The sequence below is a fragment of the Cygnus olor genome, chromosome 12, assembly GCF_009769625.2.
Source record: "Cygnus olor isolate bCygOlo1 chromosome 12, bCygOlo1.pri.v2, whole genome shotgun sequence".
NCBI lineage: Eukaryota > Metazoa > Chordata > Aves > Anseriformes > Anatidae > Cygnus > Cygnus olor.
Window position 1 is genome coordinate 9,097,579 of NC_049180.1, and position 13,030 is coordinate 9,110,608.

Below are 13,030 nucleotides of genomic sequence, written 5' to 3' on the forward strand. Positions count from 1 at the left end.
ATACTCTCCTTCAGAGCCCCTAGAATAGAGTATAAAATCTTACTGTTTATGCAACAGACAATAATTGTTTTCTCTCAGACACAAACCTTTAGCTCAGGTTATAGGCAAGAAGGCTGTGCTGATTTGTTTGTTTTTAATTCAATAAAACAGGCTTGTATTACTTCCCAGTACCAGCCCTTCAGTACAGTATCCTTCTCAACCTGAATAACTGGTGAAAATTTTTCCAGTAAGAATATGTTGACCTTCATCCTCCTCGTCTCTCCTACTTTGTCTGGTACAAAGTACCAGGTACTATGGTTTATTACCAATGAACTTATGGATTCCTTTCTTCCCAAGACAAAACTCTAATTTGATTCATCAGAGAGTATGTTGAAGGAAAGCAGTGGGATTTCTTACTGTGACAAACAGGTCTGACAGAACTCTTCTTCAGTCTCAGGTATGCTGAGCAGATAAAGGGCACTTTGGTCACTGAAAGCTGCCAAGTTCAATTTATTTGTTATTTTTTAATATGCCAAAATAAAGTACTCTGTAGTTTTCCAGGACCTAATCAAAGTCCGATATATTTGTGAGGAAGAATAGGTAAGGAAGGGAAAGAGGATTCATTGCTTAATAGAGCATGCTGCCATGGTACAAGCTCTGTTAAGTCACGTTAAGAATGAGATCTTACATGATTGTGTCCTAACCAAAATTTCAGAATAGTATTTAGAAGCGAACGTTGACAGCAATATAATACAAAGATCACACAGGTATGTATTTTTTGCCCATCTCACCCCCTGCCAGCATTGTTACTGTACTTCATAGGCCTATTCTCCGAATGTGATTCATAACAGGAAAGGTCATAACAGAAGAATTTCTAATTACCCAGCATACTTTCGCTAGGCCAGGCTTCAAGTTTTGTTAAATCAGTTCTATCAAGTAGACAAAAATCTGTTTTAAATCATCCTTATGCAAATTTCCTATGTAAGAAAGAATTTTTCAGTTAAAGTAAGTTTTCCCTTGTTAACAATAGAAGCAGTCAGAAATGGATGTTTCCCACCTAGAAAACAGAACAATGCACAAACAAAAATTGGAGAAAAAAGAAACCAAACCAGCCAACCCACAGATTTTGGCAGAAAATTGCTGATTCGATGACAGACAGAAATCGCTAGTAAACAGGAAGATACTTGAGATTGCTCCTTGATGCTAAGCAATAGCGAAGCACTGAGTTTGGGCTGCATCACCACCTCAGAACTGTCTGTATAAGGTTTGCTTACAGGTACCTGCACACACATCTTACACACCTTCAGCTATATTCGATTCACCCTTTTACAACACATTTAATTTCCACATGCTTTGAGTCTTCCAGCAGGACTGCAAGGAATCCCAGTGCCAGTGCTCACACACAGGAAGAACTGGCCAAGGTCCATCGCAGCCTGAAACTTGCCAAGATACCATCCCCATAAAAAGAAATACTTAGAGCTGAGCTTTACTTCAGTCCCATTAGTCTGGATGCATCCTAAAAAGTGATACTTCCTGCTTCGCACTGACATTTTTCCAAAGCAAGTGGTTGCACAAAGCATATACATGAAAACAAAAAGAAGGATTATAACAGACATGGATATATCCAGGTCTGAACAAATTTTAATTAGTCTGATAGCTCTCTATAAAGCACAACTGAAATGTTAGGGCTATCAATGAAATTATACTCCAGCTTTTTATGAAACGTACACTATTTTCTCATCCTCCAAGCTAATTAGGCTGATGGTTAGGACTGCAAAATACAGCTGTTTTCCTGACACCTTTAAGTTCAGCTAACACTGAACTCTGTTTTGTTGAACCTTTTCCACGTTTGGTTCAATGGCAACAGACTGCAAACACAGAAAAATACCCACTTTAATTAACTTTTACTCCTTTCCAGGGGGTGTTAAAAGAAAACCAAGAGCTATTACAGAGACAAAGTGAATGAGCCTTCCAGGCAGTGAAGGCTATTACATTCAATTGTTTGGCAACACTTCTATTCAAGACTAACAATTTCAGAGACTTATGTTCTTAATAGAGCAGACCCAAACTCTTCTGATGAACAATTTTCCATCAGAAACCGCTGATTTTCTGGATCAAAACATGCTACGGGAATGTGTTTATTCCACTAAAACTTCTGATGGAAACCAGGCAGGCCAGCTAGAGGGCTGGTGGATTGGCTCAGCCGCCTGCCTGCCATAGCCAGGCTGGCAGCAGAGGCGGCAGGCTGGCTGCCCACCGCCTCCACTGCCCAGGCGACTTGGCCCCCTCTTCTCAGGGTCCAGCACATCATGCGTTGTAATCATATCTAGTATGGAAACAGTCAACATTTAGAGGAACAAGACAAAATATTTCAAGCTTCCTAAAAATTAATATTCCAGTAAGGTTAGCAGGAAAAAGCTTTTTCTTTTTCTTTTTTCAGAAAAAAAGTTCAGAAATTCTCCTGTAAGGAATATTTATGGTCTTGTTCCAATTCAAAACCATAAAGACCAAGTCGTTCACCGGACTTTCTGAAGAACAGGAGCTCCAGGTTTGGAGCACATTTAGCTACACACAAGCAACTGCATTCAAAACAAGAAGCCATAACAAACCATAGTATTTCTACAATAACTGGCAGAGTTAGAAGACAGTTACTGCCTTTACTTTTCCAATAACATAAGGAATTTTTTTAGTGTGAAAAAACCTAAGGACTTATGAAAAGGGTTTTTCTTTTCTTGCTCATTCTGAAGTGATATATTAAAAAAGACTAAATTGTTATCTTTATAACTACCTGCGCTGGCAGGACTTGAAGGCCACATGTTCAGACTAGGTAGTTGACATTACCTTTATTTTCTCCTAACACCCCCCAGGAGCACCCAGGCTGTTTGTTCACGTGACCACAAGTGAGCATGTGGAAACCAAATGCAAGCATCCATTGTACAACATACACAAGCCCAATGAACCCTCTGACAAGTGACCTTTACAAACCATTTCTTGCAGCAGTTACATTCATAACATCCTACTACCATGTGCCACTCCAAGCTGACATGAGGGGAAAATGCATACTGTGGTCACAGAACGTGCATAGCTAGCATGCAGACTACATTCTCAGAGTAGATACCCCCACAGTCTGCTAGAAGGCTAAGTTATCTACCATATTCAACTAAATGTTCTTTAATCGTAACAGCAGGAGCAAATTTCTACACCCCTAAATCCTGGCCACGTTTAAAGTACAATAATCATAAATTTAATTCCTGAAAACCTCATAGAACTTTTCCCTAGAATAATCACATTTAACAATTCAAATGACAAAAACTTTCATTATTGCTTACTAATTTTCTCTGAAAGTCTACATTTTGTTCACTTGTTTTTATGGTGCTGAGCCATGCAGCTATAGAGGTTTTGAACTTTTTTTGCATAAGATCTTTTTCAGCTTTATTACGTTGTACAGGCAAGAGTCATGAAGAAACCGAACAGAACCAACAGGATTCACAGACATGAAGCCCAAGACACCTTGCACCACTGGGGGAATATTTCTGCCAGAAATACCTTTTAGTAGTTTGATACTGCCATTAGTCATCTCCACAAACATTAAGCAGCTGTAGCACACATTTAAAGAACTAAGAGTTGCCTTCAAAATGGCAAAAATCTGTTCTTCCCTCACATGTGCTAGAAGTACAGGAGTTGAGTGCTTCTCCTTCCTCAGAAAACCCTTGATTCCATAATCTTTAGAAATCAATGCTATCAATGTTCACGTTTAAAAATAACCTTGCATTTACCACAGCTAGCATTTTTTACTCCCTGCATTGCAAACACTATATATAGTATGCATGAACCCACATTGGAAAGTAAAGGTGACACAAGCACAGTGACACAAACAGGACATATAGATTAGGGAGTATTTATAGACTGCAAAAAAAAAAAAAATATTTTGCCAATATTGCTTGATCTACCAGACAAGGACAAAACTGATTTTTTTCCTGGCATACCACATACAGAGATTGACTGAAATATATTCTACACCACAGTACCCAAACCCCATTGGAAAGCCGAATATATCACTAATATGACGGTTCTGCCACATGTCATTGTATCGGGCTTATGTGGCAAGGTTTTGGTCACGGGGGCTGCAGGGGTGGCCTCTGTAAGCAGAGCCCAGCAACTGCCCCATGTCAGATCAGAGCCAGCTCCAGCCAGCTCCAAAAGGGACTCTGGCTTCTTTGCAATAGGCAATACATTGCGTGAATCTCCCTGTACTTAGTCTGTTTTGCCTGTGACAGTAATTGCCAAGTGATCTCCCTGTCCTGATCTCAACCCGTGAGCTTTATTTTTCATCATGGTTTCTCCCCCTGCTTTTTTGAGTACAGGGAGTGAGAGCAACGTGTGGTGGAGCTGAGCTACAAATCAGTGTGAAACCATCACAGCCACACACCCAGGCAGATCTGAAGTATCAGAGAGAAAATATCTATTTGAAAATACTAATATTGCCAGAAGTGTTGGTGATTGACGCAGGGAATAGTCACACAGTGCAACTTAAAGCCCTACAAATTACAACAGAAAACTCCTAAATTAGGTGTTTTAAACCTGCAGGTAAAAAGGTAAATACTTCCCTCATGTAGCACCTTTCTGAGTCAATATTGAGTCAAGCTTCCTACCACAACTATAATACCTTTAATAAAATAAAGCTAACTCTAGAGGTAATCACAGTCAGGCTTTCGGAACCTTAAGAATAAATGTCGTGAACATTTCAAATATCAAGAGATTCCATAAAGTTGAATTTGTACTCATTTTACTTCACTTAGTTAACCTTGATTTCCCAATGTGAACTGACGCCTAACATTGCTGTGCACTACTCGACAGCTACCGCTAGGCGCGAATACCAACTCTTCAGAGAACTTCACTGTTCTCCGTTCGTATGGCAGGGCAACAGGATGGTCTGGACGTTTCACCTCGCCACCCAGGCATATGGACCTCCCATATGGCAAACACCAGATCCACCCCAGCAGAGAAGCTCCAGAGGGTGCTCAGAAACCACACCACAGCTGCCCCACCCAAGCAGACAAAGAAAAAGTTCCTGCTCAGGAACCTAAAAACTGGCCTAGTTGTTCTGAAACACTTCAAGAAACACATTCCATTGCTAATGATTTGTAAACTAAGTTGTACCAAAGTTACAGAGTGAAGTCTCTGAGTGGGAGGTTTGGTTTTGCTCCTAACCACTATTATAGAGAAGGTATGACACGGAAGATGAGTGCCCTCTCACTGCTGAAGTCTAGATAAGGCAGATGTAGCATTTTCCAGAGTAATACAATGCCAAAACCTCTTCATCCACATGAGTAAAGTCATGTCAGTGGGTATGCTTTGTAACAACAGAAAGCAGAATTTACCTAGAGGTACCTTACTTCAAAAGCTATTTAGCTATTTTTTTTCCTCCTTCCATAAGCTTAAAAGTTTGTGCTTTTCCAACACATTTCCAAGCGTAAGTAGACTTTGACAGTTAATTTTGTTTAAAAAAGTGATAACTTAATTGCTCGAGTTTGCTGAAAGACTACATCACGTGCTGTTTCAGCGTGTTTTATTTCTACTCTGGTACAGCATTAGTTAAAGTGTTAAAGAGTACATTGGGCATGACATGAAGGAAACAAAATCAATGAGATTTACCACCCAAGACAGTCCGCGAGGCAGTGCCAGTTATCTGAACTGAGACAATGGAGTTTTGTGATTAGAATTTTACTGATTAAGCTGCACTTGTGGGTTTCTGTCTTTTCTTAATCCAATATAAGTCTTACTGGCTCATTACTGCCAATTAGGAAAGACTTTACTTTAAAAATTTATTGAATGCTGATGATGAACAACACAAACTCTTATGAAGTGCAGTATTAATTAGATGTCAGACTCTGAGTAAACTCAGATAATGAATAAACAAGCGTAAATACACAAGTTTTCCATAAACTGCATTATAGCATCATAGTCGCAACACAACACTTCACTTATGATTGAGGAAGCCTTTTATTTAAGCCCACAGTTTCAGGGCTCTTTCCTGGAAAGATTTTTGTACGAAGCAAGGAGCGCATGGGGCACTCGAGGAGGTTTTACTGTACTACGGGAACCATCCGCTTCTTAAAAGCAACCCCTAAGCAAACCCACTCCAAGAGGGGCGAACAAGACCAAGTGCTGTTGTGGTCTAAGTAAACTCATTAAGTCTTTTCAGACCAAGGTCCTAAAAAGGTTATTGCAGAATAACCAACACAACTGGTGCTAATAAGGACCCCTATGGGGGCTGGAAACAACACAGAGGTCCACAACCAAAGAAGCAGACAGCCTTCCTTCTTCCACCTCTCCCTAGGGAGCTCCTCTTGCCATGGCTTATGCCACACCTGATCCATAGTCAGATGACACTATCAGTCCTTAGGACTCAAACACTTGGAGTTATAAATTATTTTAGTTTTCTTTCTGTGCTGGGCTACCCTCATGCGTGAAAGCGGAATTTGGCGGCCTTTGGATAACATTCTTAGACGTGGCTGAATTAGCGTCCCGTCCCCCGGGTTTTTCTGTCACAGTATGTTTTTCTGATTTTACGTAGCTTGTATCCACTCTCATAATTCGAAACACATTCATTTAAAAAAAACAAAACAAAACACCACCACTTGTACCTTAAAATGACTTAAAAGCATTTTCCTTCTATATTCACCCGAAGAAGCTTCACCAGTAGTATTGTTTCCTTTTGTAACGATTTTGTTTCCACGGTTGTTTGTTTGTAAAAGGAGCTCAACACACAAAAAAGACTGATACACTTCTGACTAAGTATATACATATACTACTAATTAAGTAGCAGAAACATTAAGATCAGTAAACTCGTCTCGCATCCAGCATTTAAAGTACACAGGTTTAGACTGTGATAGACACTGAAGTGCATTACATACGGAGAACTTCTGTGTTCATTCTTCTGGCTTTTAGCACCTACAAATACTCAGCCCTCACACAGAATTATTTTATTCATCCACTAACGCACACTTTTGGCATATCAGACTGGATTCTATTACCATGTACCATAGAGTAGTAAAGACAATTAACCAGTGAGGTCCTAGCTAAGTGGAGAAATTTTTTTCCTCCACCCAAACACCAGTTAATTCCCCTACACCTCTCCACTCCATGGCCTTTAAAAAGTCCCATTTAGCAGAATTGCTTAGGCACTTCCTGATAAACCATTTTTTCCACAGGCCAAAAAAAAATAAATCAATTTTGAAAAAAGAAGCTATCATAGAAATGTATTTATGGACACCACTTCCATCTGTAAAATTCTTCAGGCTCAACGGGAATTTCTAGTCAAAAGTCAAAGCCCAAAATAACCAGCAAACCAGCAGGCAGGTTATGATATCACCATGCTTCCCAGCAGGAATTAGAATCAGCATGTCTAACATTTGAAGCATACATCTCAATCAGTGGGCTTATTGACTTTCTGGGGCTTCCACTATCTGCCTTTTCACTGACAAATAAAATTAAAGGCTTATTTTATCTCGATGTAGAATAAAAACGATTTAAAAGTTAGCAGAAATCTTGTTTTCCAGCCACCTAGTATTCACTGAATTAAATGCTAACAGGATGGTGTAAATATTGCTCATCATCTATGCATGTTTTTTTAATGTTAACTCTTCTTATGCAACCATTGAGCAGTGAGCAATTCCTTCACGTTTCTACCAAAGGAGGACTATTTGAAGTATTTTAAAAATTCACCAAATACATTCACATTTTTGTTAAGATATGGATCCAATCAAAAATGTGTGTATATACATATAATCTGCACACAAATTCCCAAATGCTTATTGGGAAAAAAAAAGTTCTAACTTAGAGAAGTAGTCCTAATAAGATTAACAAACAAGAAATGTATGTATAAGGGCCCTTTACAAAATCAAACCCTTGTACTGTTCTGTGGTAAGGAGCTTCTTTCCTCTCTACAACATCCTCTTCTGAATATTAGTGACAAGTAACATAAAGTTTCCTGGCTAGGGTAAAGTGTTTCTTGAAAGCAGGCCACAATTTATAATAGCATTAAGCATAGTTTTAGAGTGTATATGGAGTACAAATGCAAATGGGGATCTTTCTACTGTCACATATTTCAGTTTGTAGCACCTTCTCATGAATTTGCCACATAATACAACCACTGTGTGTTAATGAAAACGAGGCAGTGGAAGCTCATAAGTCTCTTATTTGCGTTCTATCATGAAACCAACTATCAGCATTTGTAAAATCCCCCAAAGCACAGCTACTTAGGTATATTTATTATCAAGTAGTGTTATCTACTCTACAATTTAACACTGAAGCTAGCTTTCTAATGGTAAGCCCCATTTTAGAGGTTGCCTCCTCCACCACAGCTTCCTCTAAAAAGCAATCTATTTCTCTTAAATGTCATGTGCCACATCACAATCAGGATAAGGATTTTCCTGTCCAGCTTAGAAAAAATGAAAAAGACATTTGAATACCCCTACTTAAAGATCTCTTTTGTACGTAAAACACTCCAAATTGCCTGTAAAACCATATTTGTATATACACATCATTATACACAATTGGAGTCCTTCTGATAGGTACATCAGGTCACCAGGGAAAAGACTCTCTAATACTGGAGCATTAACATAGAGAAAGTCAGGAGCTGAACAAAACAGGCTGTAAAGAGCAGGTACTGAACTGACCTCAAATCCAAGGTAATAGGGAAAGCGTGGTTACCTTTATGACCTTTATGATCATTTTCATCACTATTTTTTCCTTTTCTTTATAGCAAGAACTTATTTTTTTCCATCCATGCATATAGCTGGAAATTCAAAAGGTACATCAGAAATAATCTCCTAACATTATCTATAGGAACACCCAAGCTCTAGCTGCAGAAGCAGCCCCCACCCATCCTTTCCGTTCCATGAAACTTGTCCTCAAAGGTTCATACAAGCTGTAAATAGCAAAAGCAGTATCATCCTCCAAACCAATTTTATCTCCAAGGCTTTCCATAGCTCCCTAGCTACTTTTTGCCTAATGCATGTCCTGTGTCAAACTAGTGATTCAACTTGTAATTCCTACGACATATGAAAAAAGTTTGTTGTTAAATCAGTGTTGGATATGCATTTCTAAGGAGTTTTATATTAAAAAGGAAAAAAGTTTTTATCCTTTAAACTTGGATCAATTTGTTCTGCATGCACTTTGAGTTAATTTCTGGCCTAGCTAATTTTGTACGGCAGTGACCTCACTTTTACCATTTGTTTCTCTAGAATCTTATCTCATGGTCTCCATGCAGACGAGTCTCTTATGGGACTCGGTGTTTATCCAAACAAGGGTTCCAGAGCTTTATCCAAAAGAAAGAAAAAGCAGCATCACAAACATTACCATAGAAACAACCACAGACATAGTTATTAAGGAAAATGAAAAGTAGAAGGTAACTTAAACAGAAAAGATAGTTTCCTTTAACAGATAACACTAACAAGATGGAAACAAATTTTATTAAGCACTGAATGATCAAAGGATATTACTATGCCTTTTATTTAAACAGGCAACTATAACTGACGAAAAAATCAAGTGAAAAGCCTGATTCTGCAACCTTCATAGACCTTCAGTAACATCCTCTTGATTCAATTCATCACAGTTTTATATCATCCTCTAATTTTCTTTTGCCTGACTGTCCTACAATTGTCTCTATGGCATCTTCTCCATACTCTGAAGGTAAAAATGTGATCTCATTTAAGTCACTAGAATTAGGGGCAATGGACCTTATCTAGCACTTTTCAACAACGCAACACTGCTCTCACTGTTTCAATCTCCCTCATATATATATATATATACTACTAACCTCAAAGAGGACAACCTTTACAATGTAATTCTCAGATTTAGGAACATCTAAGTTAAGAACATAGCAACAGTGACGAAGGTTCATCCTTCCCTCTTGCAGCTTGTTATTATGTGCAGCTTCACAGAAAAATTAACTGTAAGTAAAAACTATAAGGAAGACCCAGACTATACTCCACTTGTTTCTGACTGTGCATTGCCTCTAATGTCTCTAGGATTCCACAAATTTATCCTAATAATGAACTTGCCAGTGAGCCCGTCTGCAGATTCTAGAAAGCTACACATCACAGCTCCTCTGCAGCATCTTTACTTTTGTCTGTTGTTTTGCTGTTCATCTTGACATGTATGTGCTCCTAAAAAAATTATTTCCAGACCATTAAATGACGGGTACATCACTCTCCATAAGATCTTGTGTCAAGTTCCAGATTTCTGCAGACCTAATAAGATCTTTTACCCACTGATGCTGAAAGAGCACAGCAATAGAAATCATGAGAAATGAGGCAAATAACTGCTGTGCCCAAACATTGCTTAGAACTGTAGATGCCTACCTTACCATCAAGTCTTAAATACTGAAAGAACATACAGAAAAAAATACATATATGTAAAAATAGGAACATGGTAAAGGTAGCGATTTTTCTGTGATGAAACTGTACGGAAGTATTGAAGAGATTTTTTTTTTCTTTGTGGCTAGGTTATGTACATTCCCATTTAATAACCTTTAAAAAGCAAACTGTTGAAGAACTAAATCATTTAAAAAGACCAGTATTCAATTGCACAATAGAAGTCGTAAGATCTTTGGACATGCTCGAATTGCGGCAGAGTACTGCCGATTCCTTGATCACCCCGGTGTAGACTGGTCATCTGACATTGGAAACTGCTCATTGACATGGTAATTTTTTTTAGATAATTATAGCATGGGTTACCAAGATCTTACATATGCTGTGTGAAACAAATCCTTGTCTTGACAGATGGGCTGCAGACTGCTCTCTTCTGAAGCTGAAACGGCTGTTTCTGGAATCCTGCTGGAGACAGCTTTGCCCTCTGCCAAGACAGCGGTGCGGCAACACGGCTCAAAGCACCGCGTGGGCAGCGCAGGACCACAGTGCCGGCTTCCATTTCAGGGGGGCAAGCAGAAGCGGGGAGGAGGGACAGACATGTTTGGGACCAAAAATTAAAACAGCTCTAAAGAGCAGAAAAAAAACATAAGTATCAACCTCAAGGCCTGCTCTTCTTAAACTAGACAGTTCTCCAGTCTAACTATGCTGGTTACGCTTCAGCTCCCACTGAAATCAACAGTTAAGATAATAAGTATGGGAAACGTAGAAAGTAAATGCTGCTACAAAAAAAAAAAAGGAAAGTGGGGAAAGTGAATGTGAAAGAAGCAGTTTACTGATTCCTCAAGATACTGCTGATGAATTTTTTACGAATAAATTTTGAGTTTATTCTGTGTGCTGTAGAACTCTCCCTAACACTTTTTAAAAAACAGGAAAACAGAATATTACTAGTTCCTAACTATTTAAGTTATATAAAGAAACCTCTTTCACTTCAAAGTTTAATAAAACCATATCATCTTTGGAACAAAAACTCAGATTTCATACCATTCCTTCGCATTTATATTGTCAGATGAACCATGGCATTAGGCTTAAAAGCTAAGCTAGACAGCAGTACTGCTCCAAAGGCTGCATAGCAAACAAGAAAAATAATTAAACTTTGTATGTTTACAAGTGAGAATCTGCTGTAAACAACCATGTCAAGTAGATCTTGCTGGGGGAAGGTGGGATCAGAATGCGGATAAGAAGTGACTGAAAAGGAAGGAATAGCGATCAGCAACAGACTACAGAAGGCTTGAAGTATTTCCCCTCCTCTTGGTATTACACTGATGTGACAACTAACGTATGTATTTTCTTAAACTTGTGTCAACCACTTTTCAAAACTTATTCTCTGAAATGAAATCATAGTTTAAGACAACCTAAAGATATTTTCTAATACCTCATACCATTCTCAAAGAAATGCTTCTGCAGTTCTCCCACCAGACATTCCTGATGTTATCTTCTTGAGACAACTTGATCAGCAGAAGAAACCATCATCAGAAGGCAGATATTTAATTGCTAATAGCAGCACTTACAGTACAGAACTACTTTTAAGAAAAGCAGGGTTAAACCAACGGATGCTGTCCTTTTGAAATCTGGCTCTTGAACAACTAAAGCCTAATTCTTTCAAGCTCTTCCTTCACAACAATAACAAAAAAACACCCACACAAAATACTTTTGTGTTCATTTGAATCTCAAAAGCATGTTCGTTTGTGTTCTGCAAATGAACTTTACATCTTTAGTATGTGACAACTGTACATCCCCGATGAAATGGTCTACGCAAGAAGCCATTCCTGCATTCCACCAGGAAGGAGAGCTGCAGGATGCAACGAGCACCAGACCTAATGCACTCTATTTCAATTTCTTTCCTACATCTTCTCTTTACAGTGCAGAAATAGTCTCATTTGCCCTTGAAGAGATAAATTAAGAAATGCTGCTACACAAAGTTCTCTTTAAACAATTACATAGATTCTCATTTCAAAGTACATTTTAAAACCATTCTCCCTTACAAAACATTACCATATGCTTTTTAAGTACTCCTGAAATAAAATTTGTATCATTACAGTCACAGCATTAGTCTGTCTACAGCAGCTAGTATCAGCTGCCTTGTTTTTAGGACTTGAATCAGAATCTCCTTGCTTTGAGTGTTTTTTCTCTGGGGTATAAAATTTTACCTCTTAGTCCTCCTGAAAATTAGAAGGCAATCTAAAAACATCCTCCCCTCCTGTTCCTCATCTAAGTACCCTTTTCACCATCCCTCCCTTCCAGAAATAAAGTCAGAATTCAGTAAAGATGTAAACAAAATCCCTTGTTTCTTTTCAAGAAGCAGTTTGATTTTTAATCAACTTTCTCAAGTTCTATTACTTTTAATATGTTTAATAAAAGGAATGACTCAGCAGAACAAAAACGAAGAAATTATGTAAGCACATTATAATTGTTCCAAGCCCCAATTAATACATCTTACAATGTTACTGCATCTTCGCACACGCAGCTCCCGACCTTGACACCTGCACATCCATCAGTCTCACTATTAGAGCTACCATCTCTGTACGCATGCAGTAACTTGTGCTGAGCTAAATCAGCTGAGCAGTGCTGCATTGATAATCATTTTGTTCTTAAAATTACACGGTGTTTCTTGCTCC